The 14,017-nt window shown below is 43.8% G+C and overlaps 1 protein-coding gene across 7 annotated transcripts in view; it reads left to right on the top strand.

Moving 5' to 3' along the window:
* Positions 1-14,017, top strand: part of ST6GAL2 (ST6 beta-galactoside alpha-2,6-sialyltransferase 2) — a 71,783-nt gene that overhangs the window by 25,526 nt on the left and 32,240 nt on the right. Inside the window, exon 1 of one of the 7 annotated variants that reach the window (XM_088795960.1) lies at positions 3,580-10,341. The exons of 5 other annotated variants lie outside the window; for them this stretch is intronic. The gene's annotated coding sequence lies outside the window, so the exon portion shown is untranslated. Of the gene's footprint in view, positions 1-3,579; positions 10,342-10,368; positions 13,810-14,017 lie in introns of those variants that run through there. One more of the 7 variants, XM_088795959.1, reaches the window with a different exon arrangement.

Here is a 14,017-nt window from a genome sequence, read left to right as displayed (position 1 = left end):
GCTGAGGAAAGACAGGTCGCCCCCGGATCTTAGGCTGCCATTGGAGGAGAAAGGCAGTAAGGAAGGAGTCTGCCAGGTGGTGATCAGGATCAGAAAGAGAACAAAGCCAACGGAGAGACAGTGTTGCACTGAAAGCCTTTCTGAATAGGGCTACAACTTCAACAAAGCAAGAAGGAAGCCAGGCCAGTTTCTAGAGCAGGGGTGCTCCAGACAGAAGGAAGGGCCTGTGCATACAGCCTGCAGAGGCAGCAGGGGCTGGGCAGAGGGAGTGAGGGGGAGGGGTAGTAGTGGGAAATGAGGTCAGAGAGATGGGCAGGGACACTCCATGCAGAGTTTTGGGAGACCAAGACCCTACATGTCTTATGTGAGGGAAGAAGGAAGGCGAGAGCAGGGGACTGGCTGCATTAAATCCTCGTTTTAAATGTTTCATTCACTCTGCTGCCTGGAGCATCTGCAGAGAACAGGCAGGTGGAAGCAGGGAGACCTGTTCTGAGGTTATCACACTAGTGCAGGTTAGAAGGGGCTAGGGCCACACTGGGGCACTGGGGAAGGCAACCCGTTGTGCGAGTTTAAATATATTTTAGAGGTAGGGCTGTCAAGGTCAAGTTAGGGCTGGTGGTTGAGATTAGATATAGGTTTGATTGGAAAGAAGAATCAAAATGACGACAAAGTATTCGACCTGGGCAGCTGAGTGAATATTCATGCTGTTTACTGGATAGGGCAGTCTAACAAGAAACAGAAAATAACAAATGTTTTGTGTGGACATGTGAAGTTCAAGATTCCCAGAAAACCTTGAAGTGGAGACATCACACAAGCAGTTGGTTATATGGATTTGCAGTTCAGGGGAGAAACCAAGGCTATGGCTATAAATGTGGAAGGCATCAGTAGACAGAAAACAGCACAATTATAGCCAGACATTTATGTAATAGGTGTATATTTTCGGTCCACATCCCAATTGTTCAATGAATGCAATTTTATCTAAATTCAACTTAGTCTGTATTTTTGAGGCCCCATTCTACTAAGTACTGGAAAATTTAACTGCCAATTCAGCCAACATTTTTAGGTTGATTAAATTAAATGAAGTTGACACAAACGCTTTGGCTCTTTGTTCCCCTCTAGCTCCTGGAGCTTAGATAGCCTCGTGACATCGGGAGCATTGTCTAGTCCTTAGCATCCGTGTACATGCATGTTGTACTGCTGTCCTGCCGCTGGGTTACCTGCCTAATTTCCCGCCTTGTAGTGGTACACATGTGCTGCCCTCCATTGCCTCCCTACCCCAGTGCCCTGCCTGCAAATCTCCTTTAGGTATGTGGATTCTCTCTGTTTGGGGGGCCACGTTGTGTTTCAATTCCATGCTATTCGGGGCACAGAAAACGGGGGCTCACACAGTCATCACTGTGCTACCATTGCCACACAGGTGGAGAACTCCTGCAAGACCTTCACCACCCAAGGTTCGAGGTGCAGAGTGCCGCAAGACCCCTTCTAAGTTCAGTTCCCTACACTTACCTAGGGTGCTGTGTCCTCTTCCTGCTGGTGTTAACCACATGGGTTTGGATGTTGTAGGACGTTACACCCTCTTCAGAGGCCCTTACCAATATATTTTTTTTTATTTATTTTTTAAATTTATTGGGGTGACAATTGTTAGTAAAATTACATAGATTTCAGGTGTACAATTCTGTATTACATCATCTATAAATCCCATTGTGTGTTCACCACCCAGAGTCAGTTCTCCTTCCATCACCATATATTTGATCCCCCTTATTTTCTGTTTCAACTCCCACTCTCCTTTCCATCAGCCCAGAGATAGTTTTTACTTTCCCTTAGGCAAGAGAAAACTGGCTTAACAAGTAGTATTCTTCCCAACTTCTGTGCTCTCTTCCTCACTCCTTGTACACACCTTTTGGATTTAAAAGCCAAGAATTGACATAACTGATTTCTGGTTCCTTTGTGACAATTATCCTTTGGGCACGATAGGTCTTATGTTTATCCCTGTGAGTGAAGAGAGGTCATGAGGTAAAGGAATGTGGTGAAAAAAAATCAATTAAGACGGCACAATATGCTGCAAGATTTGTATACTTAATTTCTGTCTTTTTCGCATCACTGTAAGCTCACAGTGAGGTTACATTTGATTTGCTCAGCATCGTATACCTAGAACCCAAATATCTAGAATTTATGAATGAATATAGTAATGGGTGAGTGTGTCACGGCGGGTCAGCACTGTGCTCAGGTACACATGCACACAGATACAGAAAACCTTTTGTGCTGCTGTTCACGTGTGAACTGTGCCTCAGTGACTGGCCATGCCTGGGGTTTGTTGGCAATTAGAAGATATTATAAGGGGGAGCTAGTCCTCAGAGTTAGAAACTTCAAAAATTATTTCGTAATCTGGCAACTTTTTACTGGCTTCAAAAATGCAATCTGGAGACGCATACTAGTGAGAAAACATCTGAACTATGTCTGGGTCATTCTAAAGCCTGCTGGGGAGTCTGATTCTTGAGACTCACCCCAACTGCTCAGATTTTCCCACAAGGGGAACTCTGTGGATAGAGAAGGACAATCAGCTTTGAAATATCAGATGGCAGAGTGGGAAGCTCCACACTGAGAAATTTCTTTGAAGTCTCATGGTTTATATGAAATCTTCAAGTTGATTTTATATTTGTCTCCATAATAGACGGTGCAAAAAAATGTATACACATTTTAAGAAAGGAAAAAACTGTGTTGAAATTGTAATACTCAATATATACGGATAATAAAAGATGAATACAAGTCACGTTTGACGTCTGCAATTACAAGAGGTGCTCAAAGTGGTTACCATCAGTGTCCAGACACTTCTGATTACGGCAAACACTGTTTGGTAGACTTCTATGGCGAGCATGTAAACTGTTTCAATACCACAGCAGAAGAGCAGGACCTGTTGCTGAGCGAGGCCTCTGGGATCTTCCCTTGTGCACATCACACACAGTGCCATGCGTCTCAAACTTACCACGAATGCGTGCAGTTGTTAGGTGTGTTGGAAGTTCTGTTGCATACTCATCCCTCCATTGTCATCATACTTCCACAATGTTCTCGAATTTCAAACAGCACTTCAAAATGGCCTTGCGCTCCTCGAACGACCACCGTGCTTCCGCCATTTTTTTTCACTGTCCTGCCTGTTGCATGGTGATGCTAGCCTAGCATTCATATGATTAACGCCATGTTTTGAGCAAATGCCATACTACATATTGCTACCGTAATTCAATTCAACTTTGAAAAGTAATGCATAGATAACATCTCTTAAAATGTATGTGTGTGTATATATATATATATATACACACACACATATATATATATATTTTTGGCACATATGTATATATGTGTTTTAATATCAAAATCAATGTGCTTTTCCCATCCCAAGTCTTCTGTTACAGTTACCACCCCAGGAAGACATGGTTAGCTTATCCTCTTACTTCCGTGGCAAATGTAAGGAGCATAGTGTTAAGTCATTTAACAAATTGGTATTTTATTTTAATAAGGTCTTAAAATTTCCATCCTTAAAACCAAACCTCAGGAGTGTAAAGGCTGCATTACTGCAATCACTGCTGCCATCTTTACTTTCTCAGAAGAATGTTCACCTGTCTACGACTTTCCCTGGTACCTGTACATCTGCCCAGGTGATTTTCATGTGTACCAGGATCACCTTTTTATTTACACTTATTTTATGAAACAAAAAATCAACTAAGATTATTTTGACATAATAATTCAATCTAAATATTGACAATTTCTCATGTCATGAAACCTGAATGAATTTGTAGGCCATCTAAATTTAAAATATTCTTACTAATACATTTCTTTTTCTTGGCTATTTTTAATAACCCTGGGAGATACGAAGAGCAAACATTCCCACTGCACACTCATTTTGACTGCCTACAGTTATACCAGGTACTATCCAAGCTCCAGCACTTTTAAATAACCTCTGACTCATGTTTCTTATCCATAAAATGGCTTCCCCTTAGTTCCCAGATCATAGAGTTTGAGGAACACGGAGGTAGCTGCTCAGCGCTGTAGTTGATGCTATGAATGTCAAACAGTTGGAGGTTAAAATATTAGATGTATTCCTGATAAAGTCATGCATAACTTGTGGCCTCGCTGTGAGAACAAACTAGATTGCCAATCTCCCCTCTTCTTCCCCTGACACCCAAATCTAGGTTTTCGGCCAACTTGGTTGGATCTATAGAGATGCCTGCCATGATGGTTGTCTCTCAGTAGACGGGGGGCTCCTTTTCTGTGAAGAGGATTAAGAGGTGGAGCAGAGGCCAGCTGTGTTACTCTGGAGACATCCCTCAATATGGAAACACGAGGAGAGATTCTGTCTTCCCAGCCAGTTAGGGGTAAACAAGATGGCACCACATAAGTGCTTAGCAAAGAGACTACAACCACCCAGCATAGATGATATTTTTAGGTACTTATTATTGATGGTTGTAACAGTAAATACTTTATTTGCCTTTTCTCATTTAAAATATGTTGTTCTGTAAAGACCCTTTAAGATCAGCATTACCTTCATTTTATGGAAGTTGAAGTTGAGGCTCTAACAGGTAAAGTAACTTTTCCAGATTCACGTGGGTAGTAAGTAAGAGTCAGGGCCAGAACCCTGTTCTACTGTAAGCTTGATGCTCTCTGCTTTCATTAGTCATTGTAGCTCTGAGAATGTTGTCACATGAACGTTTTAACCAAAGCTGGGATTCAGTGTAAAATGTTAGATTTATATTTTCTGCTAATGTGTTAGCAGGAAGTATTACCTGAAGACATTAGGAAACAGAAATGTAAATATTAACACAATTAATGGTTTCTCTTTCTTATTTTTACAACTTTTGTTAAAAATTTTGTAACACTACTTTAAATCTGTGTAAAATAGAGAAAGTAATATATTAAGTGAGTTTCTATACCATATTTTATACCAGTTAGTATTTTGCCACATTGATTCGGATCTTTTCTTTATAAGAAGAGAAATATCTTAGCAATGATGCAGGCATCCGCCCTTCCTTCCACTCATCCAAACCTCTTCCCTCCCTCCTCAAAGGTGGCTTACTGGCTGAAGTGTGTACTGGTGTTTTAAATTTTTACATAAACGGTATGATTCTGTGGGTTTGCTTCTGCAGGTTCTCTTTCCCTGAGCATTACACTTGAGATTTACCCCTGATGGATGGCTATGGAGCTAAAGCATTAGCCTTCTCCTTCGTCTTTCTTCCTCCCCCTCCTTCCCTCCTCCTCCTCCTCCTCCTCCTCACATAAAACACTTTCTTTCTGACAGAGAAACCAGTGCTACATGGAGCCTCAAGTGTTCTGGAAGCAGGAAAGCAGTTCTCCTAAGCACCCTTTCTTCCCCGGGTTCTTCTCAAAGGTCTTTCTGTCTGAACTAAAGAGAGATTTTGCAATTTGAATCTATATTGTACTTTCAGTTCACTCTTTTGTTATTCAGAATTTAAATTTTAATTTCCCCAAGAACTTAATTCCATTCCTCAAGGGCAAAGCATCATGTAATATATGTGTATTCAACTTTACACTAGGCTTAATAAATATCTGTTGAATTATAGAAGCACAAATTATAGTAAGCGGATGAACACAATGAAGCCATTAGAAGATGCTTATCGGGAATTCAGTCCATGACAGGTTTACTTTTTATGATTGAAACACCAAAGAGAGGTCTTTATTCAGGTAGGATTTACCCAGTACTTACTAGCTTGAGTCAGGTGTGGATGTCTGTCTAAATTAGGGCATGTCAATCCGGGGTCATTGAAAGAGAGGGATGCCTACTGGAACCCTGTCAAGTGTATATACCCATGTGGTGAAATCCATGCTGATTATACCACTTTTTACTTCTACAGAATTTCAAAAGCTGGACGGAAAAATCATATTTATTGAGCTCTAAGTTTGGGCCGGGCACCAGGCCAGTCACATCACAAGCAGTGATGATCTGGGCAGTGTTATGACTCACATTGGATGGAGAAACTGAGGCTCAAAGGATTTATCCAAAATCACACAGCTGGCAAGGGTCTGAATAGGCTGTCTGACCGTAGGACTTTTTGGTCAACTGTACATCGCCTTTAGTCCTCCTAATGCGTAGGCATCTGTCTCACTCCATAGTCCCCATGTGTAGGCCAGGGCTGGTGACCCTCACTTGGCACCTCAGTGGTGCCAGTACTCCGTCCCCATCATGGCCACCCACTGCCAGCCCACGCTGATGCTCGCTGCCCCTTGGGCTATGACGCACAGGCAAGCTTTTTCTCAGAAAGGGTGGCTTCTGCTGATAGAGGCCTCCTAATAAGAGCCCCCTGCCAGCTACCATGACGCCCACTTACATTTGAGGAATCAGAGTAAAACTTTCAAATCTCAATGGCAGGTATAAAGCCTTCCATCTTTTTGACTACCGGGCATCAACGCGGAAGCTAATTTACAGCTTCAATCATGAGCCTTGGCACATTATTGGTATAGAGTGTAAATATTTGAATGCTAATTATCGTACAACAAACAGGCCACTGTGTCCAAAGCAGACGGGTGCTGTTTCCGGAAGCCGGCAGATCCTAGCTCGAAGGCAGCTGTGTTGTCTCTGCACAACCAATAATAGATGTCTGGAATCAGTCCCGCCTCCCCCTGCCCCAACAGCACCTGCCACCTCATTGTACAAAGGTTTGAAAGCTAAAAGCTACCCAGAGTGGCTCACATATGTAAGTCTGTCTTTTAAACTATTTTCCATCTGCCTTGCCACTCAAGCAAAAACCTTGTATTGCTGAAATCATTTGCCCAGAAATTAATCCGTCATCTTAATAAGTGCGGCCCACCCTTGTCCAGCCTCAGCCCATCATTCAGGGGCGCCAGCCAGGGCACCATATTCTCCATATTCTCATCCCAGGCACACTTGGCTCAGGTATTCCACTGTTTGGAAGTGACTGACTCCCTTCCATACCAATGAGTCCTGCAATGTCCAACTCCAGACTCCCTCCTCTCTGACGCACTCCAGGATTACTTGAATCCCTATGGCTCCTCTGCACATTCACCCTCTGTCTTGGGACACAGAATCAAAGCATTCAGAATCATTTTGTCTCCCTACCGCCTTGAAATCATGGGCCTTCACCGACAGCCTTAGTGTCAGAGAACTGGCAGCTCGTTCTGACTGACAATGCTGAGCACGGGGAGGTATGGTTTCTACATCCTGAGGCCTAACTAGGAAGATCAGTTTCTCCAGTGAACAAAACCATGGATAATAGGGAAACGGGGGTGTTGAGGGGGTCGCTTGGTCCAGTCAACTTAGAGAGTGAGCCTGAAATTCAGCATCGTGCTTTGTGGCAGAGAGAAAGGAAAAATCTCAATAAAATTTTGAGTGTGATGCAACGTCTTCTTGGCTTTGTGATACAGTCTTGCAAAAAGATGGGGTTTGGGGAACAATGTATAGGAAGGGGACCACGTAGAGCTTCAGTTTCTTCCTATGCTGAATGAGAAGCATACTGTTTACTAAGGGGTTTGTTGTAAGGTTTAACTGAGAATGGAGAATGAGACTATATGAGGGGCTCGCTATAGTGCCTCGCACATAGTAGGTGTCTGATAAGTGGCAGCATCTGATAGGCCTGCTGCTGGCTCCTCCCTGGCTACTGCTATGCCATGATACTAGCCTAACCATATGACAACCGGCTGTATTTGCTCGGAGCCACCCCAATGGCCCGGGAAGCACAGCAAGCATTATATTCCCTCCCCTTGAACCCAGCCAAGAGCCGCGTCCAGCCCTGCCCCACTTATTTTACTGCATTAATTCCACTCATTCACTTCATTTACTTCAGAAACACTAATGGGAGCCTCCCACGACACAACCTACTTTGTTTTCTGGGAATCTGAGTAAGATGCGGTTCCGCCTTCCAGTAACTCACACGCTTCCAACTGAGAGCTCCAACATCCAAATTTTAAGTGAACCGGAAGCCCTGGCACGTGTTTTTTAAACTTATGCCTTTGCTAAGTGAGCTCACTGGAGTCTGCCAGCCCGAGCAATGTCCTTCCTTGCACATGAGGTTGCTGCATCCATTCTGCAGTCAAGTGGTTCCCGGTCACAGGGAGACCTGCCCAGAGCCTGTAGGAGCTATGCACACGCAGGGCTCGCACCGCGGGCAGTGAGGCTGTCCTACCACCGAGCTCCGCTAGACCCAAGCTGACCTTTTTCTTTCTGTCCTACTGGACATTAGCTTAAAAGTGGGCTGGGACTAGAGAAGGAATGAATCAGGGAGTGGACCCTTAGTGTCATGCATGTAGCAGTCTGGAGGCTTGCTTTCTTTTATAAAAAATGCAAACAGAAAAGAAAGGGGGTCATTTGTAAAAGGAACCTATGAGATTGTGGAGAGAGAGAAGAATTCCAGCTGGGGATGGTACCTTCCTCTTTTCTGCAGACAAGTGGTTTCTTGGATATGCGACGAGAGCTAATTTTAGAAAAATGGTTCCTGAAAGAAAATAACTCCTGAAGGCTATTAAGATACAAGAGTGTCTCACTATCACTCACACACTAAATCTTCTTTATTATCTCAATGTTAAAGACGTAGATTTAAGATCAGTTCAGACAACTTCTATAGAAAAAGAACATGTGTGTTTCTCACACCAACAGAAAACCTGGCCAAATGGCCATTGTAGCAGACACGTCAAGCAAAGTGTGTTAAAAAAGTTACTCTCCATTCAAGAAAACTGGTGATCAAAGCGTGTCAACCTCAGGGCTTATGAGGGGACATCATTAAAGTGGCAAAGCCCAGCATGAACTTCTCTTTATCCTTGAATAAAATAAGAATGTAGCTGTATTTGCCCTAAGGTGCGTTATAATGTCCATCTGTGGTAGTGCTTACAATTCAAAATTTCATCTGACAACTTTTAATAAATTATGGAAAATGTGACTTTCTGAATGATCTGAAGGAGAATTTAAACACTCTTTTGTACTATTTTGAATATGCACGTGGAAATGTGATTAATTTCTTTGTTTGAGAATTAGTTTCCAAGATATAGGTACCAAAGGTCCTAAGCAGGTAGAACAATCAAATTAGTTTCTAGTAGTAGGTCATTTTTAAAATTCTGCCTGTAATCACAGCCTTAGTGTTGCCATGTAAATTTCCTAGAGGCTGGGCTAGAGAGGCAACACACAGCGGCAGAAGGGTGGGAATGGAGAAATGTAGTTCAAATGGGCAGAGAACGTCCACTTGGAATTTAAACCAGGTAATAATGTTAGATTCACCATGGCACAGAAGAGAAAGCCACACCAGACAAACTGTGCATATAATATTGCCAGTTCTCTTTCCAGGGGAAAACTGGGAAGAGCTCAGCCATAGCAGTCACTTACACCATCCCCGACAAAGCACACATGGACGTATGATTAGGGAGTGCTTTTTCATCGGTGCCTGAGGACAAGTGATTTCCCCGATGTGCCACTTATGAGTCCCGGATGAGATTTATATCATGCAGCTAATGATGTGATATAGCAGATACCATGTTGTTTAAGCTATGTCATTATAATATTTCAGATGTATTAGAGAAAAAAATGTGTATTTTTCATTTTTTTTATGTACTATTGCTTAGCCAAACATTTCTTCCTATTAGACTCTATGGTCATTTTAAAGAAAGAATGATCCAAGGCTGTGACATTGAGGATGTCCTCCATCTCTCTAACCTGGATTTTTAACTAATATGTTGCTAATGGGGGCCCAGTACACATACAACGATTTCTGTAGCATTTTGCTAGCAGAGGATTTACTGTTGCTTTGAGATTTAATCCTTGCACAATGTTCCCTTAATTGGCAGCAGCAGGTTTGCTGTGACAGAAGTTGCAGAGAAGGCTTTGGGATTATTAAATTTTGAAGCCTAATCATGAGTTGAGGCGGGTCCCACTCCTTTCTGTGATTACTGTGCACGAGGGGCCACATAGTCTTACCTAATGAGAACTCCTCATTCTTTGCGTCCTGATATTTATTCCTTCCACGATGCTCAGAGAGCTTCACAAACCCTGTTCTTTCTACCCCTCAGCCTACTAGGCAGAGAGGACAAAATGTGTCCCAGGGTCCTGGCCCAGCGGCAGCCCCCTCTACGCAAATTGGCTTTCCCTTTACTTTCCTTGTGTCCACAGACTTCCTTTTGTCCTTCTCCCTCCCTTTCATGTCTGTCATCTCCCCACAGGGGGAAAAAGGACTGCATGTCTTCAGCTGGGAATTAGGCATTTCTGTATAATAAAGTCTGTACGTCTGATACTCTGAATCCTGACATGAAGTTCATGGGTTTCCTTTGAGCTCCAGTTCCACGGCTCCTCAACTCTGCTGCACCGAGACAACTGAGGGTCATCTGGTGTGAAAGGTACTGGTCCTCAACGCCGATCCTTGAGGCCAGAGGTTTCTAGTTCCTCCCCAACAACCAATGCTTCCTGTCCCTTGTTTCACCTAGTGCAACTCTACACACACCTCACCTTTTGACTTTGTGTTTTGAAAATGGCCTCTGAAGCAAATGCTGAAGTAAGAAGCCTCCACTTTCCATTCTTTAGTAATCCCCCAGAATAAGCCCCCAGAGCTGTTGCACGGCAACCAGGAAAAGACGATTTCCACCAGAATCAGAAAGATTGGGCATTACTGCTTTTTAAATTAGCTACTACAGTCTTCTGGTGGCATAAGGATTTGTTTGGTCTTTGTCCTGGGTTCCTAGCATGGAGTTTCTAAACCCCTTGGGATTTCCTGAGTGATAGGAGTGTCTTTGTTATGTTAATGAAGTGAGTCCTAGTGGGTCCCTAGGTAGCTTCAGGATGGAGGCTAGTCACCGGAATGATTAGATGTGGGGGCTTTGGGCTAGCCTGACTTCTGGGGAGAGGCGGGGTACTGGAGATTGAATTCAGTTACACGGCCAGTGATTCAGTCAGTCATGCCTGTGTAACGGAACCCCGATGAAAACTGTGGATGCCAAGATTCTGTGGAGCTTCCTGGTTGGTGAACACATCGATGGCCTGAAACCTCAGGGCATGGATATGAACTCTGCATTTGGGACCCTTCCCCCCCCACACACACACACACACACCTCCAACCTCATCTATCTCTTACAAAGAAACTGTAATCATCAGTAACGTGCTTTCCTGGGTTCTGTTAGTCTAGCAACTTATCGAACCTGAGGGGTAGTGTGAGAACCTCCCAAATGGTGAGAAATGCAGGTGGCCTGGGGATACCAATTAAGGCTGGTGTTGGGAGTGGGGCAGTCTTGGGGGACTGTGCTAATTCCAGTGACAACAAGGGTCAGAATTATATTGCAGTGTGCTCGATTGGGGTGGAAGCAGAATAACTATTATGAAGGTCACTTCTCTGATTTCTCATAGAAATGTCGAAATACTGGAAAGAGTTCTAGATCTTCAGGTTGGGCATTACAGTTTGAAGCACTCTCTCCCTAGTGGATAGGCTTAGAAAGACTACTTAGCAGACGCTACTCAAAGTGTGACCCCAGACGGTGCAGGCCTGCAAACTGCATTACCAGTTCTTGACTGAGATATGTTTCAGAATTGATGGTAAGTATTTAGAAACGTTTACAGCCATTAGCTATTGCCAAGACATTCAGGAATGGAAATACAAAAGTATCAGATTGTGACAATTTGTGGAAAAAAAAAAGTGATCCTTCACCACAGACGGTTCCACAAGTTCCACAAGTCTGGAGCAGCTTTAGAAAATGCAGCTTCAGTTGGGGTGATCAGATGGAATCAGAAATTAGTGTTAAAAGTGTGAACCCCAGAGTCAAGCAGATGGGTCTGTACACAGTAGTTGCTACTTGCTGTCTCTGTGGCTTCGGACAAGTTACCTAACTTCTCTGGGTTTCAGTTTCCTCATCTAAAAAATGGACATAGCAGTATTTCCTACCTTAGTAGGTTTTGGGAAGAGCAAATAAGATAATCCAGGAAAAAAAGTGCTAAGCACGGGGTGTTGCACATGGAAAGTTAACTGCTAGTATTTCTTCCATGTTCATTTCTTGGCATGAGTGTCTCTAGCTTGGTGAAAGCATGTGCTATATATGTGTGTGATTTATGATTGATTATGACATCTACAGCCTTGCTTTCATGTGAACACAAGGTAAAGCAAACACTTTTGGAAAAGGCACACTCTGTGTATTGAAATGAAAGTTGCTTTCCATATAATCCCTGTGAGCGGCTCTCCTTTATCTCAAGGATGCCGCAGTTGTTGGAAGCACTTTGGGCACTTCTCATTTGGCATCACTACTAGAGCCTGTTCCAAGGATCTGTTCTCAATATTTACCAAATCACCTCCAAAGTCAGTGACTTAGAACAGCAATCTATCATTGTCACTCATGGTTCTGTGGGCTGACTGGCTTGGCTGGGTTCTTAATGTGGGGTCTTCCATTGGGTGTAGTCAGAGGTTGGCCGGGGCTGGAATCATCGGAAAGCTCACCTGGGCTGCCTGTCACTCTTCATGTTTGGTGCTGGGACAGAGATGGCTGGAACAGCTCAGGGCCGACTGGGCATCTCAGTCCATGTGGCCTTTGCACATGGCTAGTTTGGGCTTCCTCATTGCATGGTGGAGTCAGGTTACAGAGAAGTCTTTCTTGGTGGCTAGCTTCCCCCAGAGTGAGCTAAGAGGCAGGAAGTGGAATCGGCTAGACCTGGACCTGATAACTGACCAAAGTAGTCACGTGCCCCCCACTCCACTTACTCAAGGGGAGGATACAGAGACCCCATCTCTCCATACAAAGAGGGTCAAAGAATCTGTATCCATCTTTAACTGTCTACAGTTCCACAAGGTACAGGTGGTTTTCTTATTCTGGCATGGCTACATTGACATAGGTGTCGCTCACTTTGATTTCAGTTCTTATCTGAGTTTAAAACCCCAACGCTGTGTTGCATTATGGCCATGCCTCATGTGCCTCGGTGGTGTAGCAGCCAGTAGCCTACACTCAAGAAGGATTAGATGATTCCTGATTTCCCCATGAGCTCCTCCATCAGACCCTTTCTGAGTGTCTGACCCCTACTGATGACCTCCTCCTGCCGCTCCTCCCTGCCCCTGCCTTACCTGCTACAAAATTGTCTCCTGAAAGCCCATGCAAGCAACACATCATGCCTTTGTTCAGAGAACTTCCTCCCTCCCATTTCTCATACAGCCCAGACATCCACGTAGGCCCTGGAGGGCCCCCACCGCTGAAAGGGCATAGCTTTCCAGTTGTTTTCCCCAAATGGTCTCCCTGCTTCTTCCAACAGCATCACTTGAACACACATCCACGCATGCCTGTAGACCCCAACATGCACAACACAGGGTCACCTCATTCTTTCAATTCATATTTATTCAGAGTCTGCCTGTGCTGGGTGCTTTGCTCAGCTATACTAAAGTTCCAGCAAGCTCAATTATTATTCCACAAACGTGCTTTGTGTTTTTGCCTTTCTGGGGTTTGGCTTACATACCTAAAGTTTAGGTGCATTGCTTATTAATGTTTTATTGTTTCCCTTAGTACTAATCATTGTGCTACCCAAGTATCAATATAGCAATAAACATGGGTTGGCATACTGTATGGAGGAGAGTTTCCTTCTCTCTTACATTCTATCTCATAGGTACTTTTCATGTCTGCTGCCTTTGTCACCCTTTCTCTGTTGGAGGTTCATCGAGAATCAGCAAGCTCTCTCCTTATCTCCTCCCTTATTTAAAATTTTAACATACTTTCCTCTCATTCCCTCAGAGATTCCTGGAGGGTGAAGTAATTTGGGGCACTGCTGAAGTCCACAGACTCACTGGCATAACATCCCCCTGCAGCTACAGTCACTGAAGTATTGCTTATTCAGGACCACCATAGGTGGGCTTCTGGTGTGTTCCAGGCAGCCTCCCAGGCCTAGGGGAAACCAAAAGAATCCGATATGATTGTCACCCCTTAGAAATACACAGCAGTGCATTTTGGTCGCCTCATAATCAGCTAAAAGATGGCAAAGTCTGCTTAATTTTCCTGCTTTGCTTTACCACACTGGAATTCTATAAACCCAATTTCAGGGAGAGGTTGTTGGGAT

This window comes from Rhinolophus sinicus, chromosome 2 (assembly GCF_057876585.1).
Source record: "Rhinolophus sinicus isolate RSI-liver-muscle chromosome 2, RSI-T2T, whole genome shotgun sequence".
Taxonomy (NCBI): Eukaryota; Metazoa; Chordata; class Mammalia; order Chiroptera; family Rhinolophidae; genus Rhinolophus; species Rhinolophus sinicus.
Note: the sequence above shows the minus strand (reverse complement) of the source record. Positions and strands in the feature narration are given on the sequence as shown.